This window comes from Solea senegalensis, linkage group LG4, assembly GCF_019176455.1.
Source record: "Solea senegalensis isolate Sse05_10M linkage group LG4, IFAPA_SoseM_1, whole genome shotgun sequence".
NCBI lineage: Eukaryota > Metazoa > Chordata > Actinopteri > Pleuronectiformes > Soleidae > Solea > Solea senegalensis.
In genome coordinates this window covers 9,956,930-9,962,929 of record NC_058024.1, presented here as the reverse complement: position 1 = coordinate 9,962,929, position 6,000 = coordinate 9,956,930, and positions in this window count along the sequence as shown.

Genomic DNA, 6,000 nt, shown 5'->3' with positions numbered 1-6,000 from the left:
ACATGATAAACACGTGTACTGACGTTTTTTCATGTACGTGAAACAAAAATTGTCCATATTCATTAGCCCCTCTCCCTTCCACTTTGGCACGCCCATTCACCAAGCCTGTTTCAGACGTGATGCAGTCATACAATTTTGTGAGTTAGGGGGTAAAACTTAAGCCCTCAACAACACGATTCATTTGAGAAAACAATAATATTAACAAGAAGAAAAATAATTCCTTCAATTTCAATAGGGTCTTTCCGCAATCTGTGAATTTAGGGCGTGTCAATAACTACTTGAAGCATTACATAACTCTAATGTTTCAAATAAACTCAACTCAGCTATAAAACTATACGTGCACTCATTGCTTTCCCCTGCATTTCCTGCGAGAACGAGCAGACACCACATTGCATTTATGTATGAACTCTGATCCATCCAGTTTAATGTTTCCCCCAGACGGCGGAGTCCAGGGAAAGTGAGCAGGTTGCCACAGTCAAAACAAAACTTTAACTGTTCACATTAAAGCTTTCGCCGCTGCAAATGATACAAAAGCCGACAGTACAGTTCCCTGCCACTCCCGTATCCTTACAACCACGGGGAGCCACGTGCGATAGAGTCGAGGAGAAATAAATGGGTGTGTTGCTGCAGAACGGCTGCCTCATGACACTGAGGACGATTGAAAAGTGCAACAGTGCATTCTAGTGGTCATGACGGAAAACCTCAGCAAACGTTAAAAGGTGTCTGAGTGTCTGATTTTGTGGGGCTTTCACATAGTTGCTAAAAACTGATAGGAAGCTTTATTTTGATGTGTCGCAGCACAGTGACTGAGATAAAGCTGTGTGTTTTAAAGGCTTGGTGCCTTTTTGATGTGTGGAAACACCAGTCCAAGTTATTAATATTGGTTTAATTAATAATGCTTTGACAGATAACGCCAGCCCATAATGACAGTGTTCTTCTTTGCACTGATAATGTTGCATTACTGCCTGCATCTGCCCTTTCCTTTCTTTACTCCTTCACAGTCTGGAAAAACACCAGCTGGGTAAAAACATCCAATACTTTTGAGATATCGCCTGAGAATCGAACTTCCTCCATATCCATGGTTCTCAAACTGTGGCACGTGTACCGCCCGTGGTATGCGAGTGTCCTCTGGTGATTCTGGTGCCAGAAATACTGTTCTACTGTATAAACCAGGGTATGTGATCAGAGTGGAGCTGAAGAATTTTGACCCAGAGTGTGTGGAAAATGCAACAAGTAGCAAAAACATTATAATAGTCAGAGTCACCTTAGCTCTTCTCCATGTTAATCTAATTTCACTACACCAGTGTGTGTGAAGTATATGTGAGGAAGAGGAGGATGATGAGAGGGCAAATTATCTTATTGTGAAAAGTCTGTAGCTGACTTTGCTTGACTTATTTGCACCACTGTATTTCAACGTTGGTGATAATGGTGTTACTTTGAGAGCTTGATATTTTCTCAGGTGGTTCTTGGTATAAAAACATTGAGAACCACTGATCAATATCACCGAATATTGAAAATGCGTTGCCATATAATATCAAATGTCAATGCCTCAAGAATGAATTTCACCAGAGAGCCAGTAAACATGCAGCCTGGTGTTTGAGCTGTTTGCTCTTCGACTGTTCAACTGCAAGAAAACAACCTGGTCAGCTAAATATTTCATAATTTGATATTAGAAAAAGAATTGGTATCGAAGTCTGCATATCAAAAATCGTGACCGTACTGTGAACTTTTAATCAATATCCAGCCCTGCTTCAATGTAAACCCACGAGATGGCTGTGAGTGAAAATCCCAGAACATCAGCAGCCACGTTCAAAGTGACTTAAAGGATCAATGTGTAACAGTGTGTTTTTAGATTCCACTTCAAATCACAAAAACACACACTCTGCCTGTTTGTTTGAGCTGCTGCAGGATCATGGCAGTGCAAGATGGTGGCCTCCATAAAGCAAGGCCCTTGCCTAAAAGACTTATTATACTAATAGGTCGAATATTCTGACAATAAACCCTCCTACGTGTTAAACACTGTACTTTTAAATCACCTCTCCCCCTCATTCTGATGCTCAGTCTGATCTTCATCAGCTCATCTTTACCATGTCTACATGCCTAACTGCATGGAGTTACTTCCATGTGATTGGCTGATTAGATATTGGCGTTAAGAAAGCCCTTGAAAGGGTGTACCTAATAAAGTGGCCAGTAAGTGTATAGTATATTAATACATATATAGTGTACATGCAGCCCCATCCGTCCATGCAGAAAAACAATCCCACACTCGGAGGCAGCAGTGCACACATACCTGCACACATTCACTCAGAAACCCTCAGCCATTCATGCACCGAGCCTCTCTCACTATTCCATATCTTGCACCTGTGCACACACAGTCACATTAAATTACATGAATTCAGATTCACTCATGCAGGAGGACTCGCACAAACACCCAGCTGCATTCATACAGGTACTTAAGTGTGGACCTCTGTGTGTGTGTGTGTGCGCGCACACATGGGTGAGCACACAGTGTCCTGCCAACAGACTATGATGTCACTCTGCCGGCAGAAGAAGATGCTTATTCTGTGAGGACTTATATTTAGCCACAGTGGCAGTGTGGTGGTGCGGTGGCGTGGTGGCCTGTCACTGTAAGTCCACCCACCACTGTGGTCCATCTCTTATTCTTCCTCTTTGGCATTGACAGCCATTATGTTGAATTACTGCATCCTCTTGCCATTCTCCTCTCTTTTTCTGTCTTTCTCAATAACTTTAAAGTGGATATGTATGAAATTGTGTGCAGATGTCCATGCTCCCCAGAGGATGAATTTTAGGTTCCTAGGGTCTCATTCACAAATGAGACCTGTGTTTTGAACTGATCTATAATAGCCTTTACTCACAGATTGATTGATACCCACATGATTGATTAATCCGTCGAGGGCCACGTGGTGGGGGTAGTGGATAGTGCCGTTGCCTTTGCAGCAAAAAGACCCAGGTTTGTGACCCAGTCAGAACAAGGGCCTTTCTGTGCGGAGTTTAAATGTTTCCCCCGTGTGTGCGTGGGGTCTCTCCTGGTTCTCCGGCTTCCTCCTACAGTCCAAAAACATCCATCCATCTTCTACCGCTTTATCCTCCTCGCAGGGGGAGCTGTGCCAATCTCAGCTGACATATGGCAAAAGGCGGGGAACATCCTGGACAGATCGCCAGTCCATCACAGGGTCACATAGAGACAAACAACCATTCACTGTCACACCTGCAGTCAGAGTGTCCAATTTGCCTGAGTCCAAAAACATGCAGAGGTCAATTAGACACTGTAAACTGACCATAGATGAGTGTGAGAGTGAATAGTTGTTTGTCTCTATGTGACCCTGTGATGGACTGGTGATCACCTTCCACACTGTCAGCTGGGATTGGCACCAGCGTCCACCGCGACCCTCATGTGCAGGATAAAGATGAGCGATTTTTGCCCCCTCTCCACCCAAATGAAACCTATAAAATGAAGACGATGTCATGTTTTTTTTATACAGATATACTATGCATTTATGAAATTTAGGAACTACAAAAAGAAAACTTGACATTTCATTGCTGTTCATACCTAACCTCTTATAAAGTGGAGAGAATGAAACACAGAATCATGTAGCCCTAGTCCTTCCATTGTTTGTGACAATGAATGAAATTAGTAAATTAAATAAAGAAATATTTAGGTTTTAAGTGGTTCATGCTTGAGAAAACCTTGCATAAATATGTATGTGGATCCAAAGATGTACAGGACTCATTTAAATGTCGGGAATGGCTTCCCACAGATTTCACACACAAGTTTGTGGAGGATTTTTAATATTGCATTTTGTCGTAGACATTAGATGTGACGCACAACGTATTAAAACCTTATTCATCGCATTGATCTCCAAATAATAGGTGTTCATTCAGACAGAATTATTATTATTTTGTTTTCAAAGCTACAAGGGGCTGAAGAGCTGCAGGCTGCAGACCCCTGTGCTCGATGATGAATGAATGATTGATCAATCTGTCGATTAATCAAGTCGATTTTTGGTCCGTAATATGTCAGAAAATGTTGATCAGTGTTTCCCAAACCTGGAAATGATGATGTTCTCGAACGTCTTGTTTTGTCCACAAACCAAACTGATTCAGTTTGAATGATTTCTTTGTTATATGGAGCAAAGAAACCAGAAAACATTCACACTTAAGAAGCTGAAAATAAAAACTTAATGACACAGCACATTCATTTAAAGGTTTCCACAGAGTGTACTGTATCTCTTGTGCTGTTTGTATAAGTTTAGGTTAAAGGATCATGAAGGTCTGGGAGTGCAGGACATGGCTGTGCTGTGTGCCACACGTAGGATGATACTGTATGCTATGTTTGGGATCAAACCCTCGGAAGGTGACCCTGATCCCATGAATTAAAATCTAGTGGACAAATTGGCACAAACTTTAGTGCAGACATTGAATGTCCCTGTTGTATCATCATGACTATTGGAGATTTAGATTGATGCATAATTGATGTGTAATTTAGTAAATACGTAACATAACTTGTGGTGCAGCGGTGCATCATCAGGTGAAAATGTTCATTAGGAGGTTACGTTCTTCTTCTTTTTCTGGAGCTGCGTTTGTTTATGAGTCGCATAACTCAAAGAGTAAAGGCGCAGATTTGAATGACACTGTCTGGCGATGTAAGGTTATGACCCAAGAAAAGAAATGATAACATTTTAATGTCGATCCAGGTTCAGGATTTATTTTTAAATTGTTAACCTTGCGAGCTGGGGGAGTGTATTGACACTGTGGCAGAGCTTTACACTCTCTTGAGTGTTTTTTACACAATTAAACTCCCATAAAACTAACTCTTAGTATTGAGCTCTAAGCACTGAGGCTTTAGCACAGACTTCAAAGACTTCAGCGACTGAAACTTCCACTGCTGCTCAGATCATGAGTTGACACTGACCAAACTGTGACACCTTTTGCTTGTTGGAAATGTGCTTGTTTTAGTTTATTCAGTGCTTTTTAAAAGTGTTATATTTGGGATTAGCCCTGTTCTTGCACCCTATGTCAGCTGAGATTGGCACAGTGATATGGATGATAAAGTGGTAGAGGATGGATGGATGGATATTTGGGATTAATGACAGCCAGTGACATCCTTTTTATTTTGGCACCAATGCTGATTCCGCCTTAAACAGATGATCCCCTCCCTTTTCTCGTGCTGCTGATCTCTGTGGTCATTGTTGGGTCATGATGAGGCGCCATGGAGACAAATGTTGAGAGTGAGCGCCAGAGGTCAAGCGTCACAGAAAACTTACTCGTTTGGCGTACTTTGAGTATCATAAATCAATGGGAAAACGGTTTTAAGAAGGACAAACAGATATTCATCTTTTAAAGGTGGATATGATCCAGATGTGGCACGTCATTTATTATTCTCTTCTCTTGATGCTGTCAGTGTTTTGTTTTTTTCCCCACTATTTCTCTAATTCTTCTCTGTTGTGTCCATTTGTGTTGGGGGGTGTGGGAGTGGTGGGAAAGGAAGACCAGCGCATGCTTGAGAGACACAAAGTGTCTTTGGACCAGCTGCACAACAAATCTGTTTATCCTGCACAATTTGGCATCAAACACAACAGACTGCTGAGTGCCTGCTTCTGCGTGTGGTGCCCCATTAAAATGGAATTTATCGCTGCCTTAAGAGCAAACCCCCAAATTACACAGTTTTTTCCCTCTTTGCTCGATCCTTCTTCTTTCCTCTCTCTCTCTCTCTCTCTCTCCCCCTCTCTCTCTATCTCCTGTTCACACTTCCACTTTTTTTCCCTCTGACTGTGGTGATGGTGATGATGGTAGCGGTTTGGGTTTTGTCCCCCCCCCCACCCACTTCCTGCAGCTGCTGTCAGACATGTCATCAGAAACGGCTCATTACAGAGCAGGTGTGACAGGTTTGCACACCCACCTGTCGCCCGTCACGGTCATCTCCTCTGTCACCTCTGACGCAAATCATCTCAAAACAGATGAGAGCCCTGCGCCGGCCAT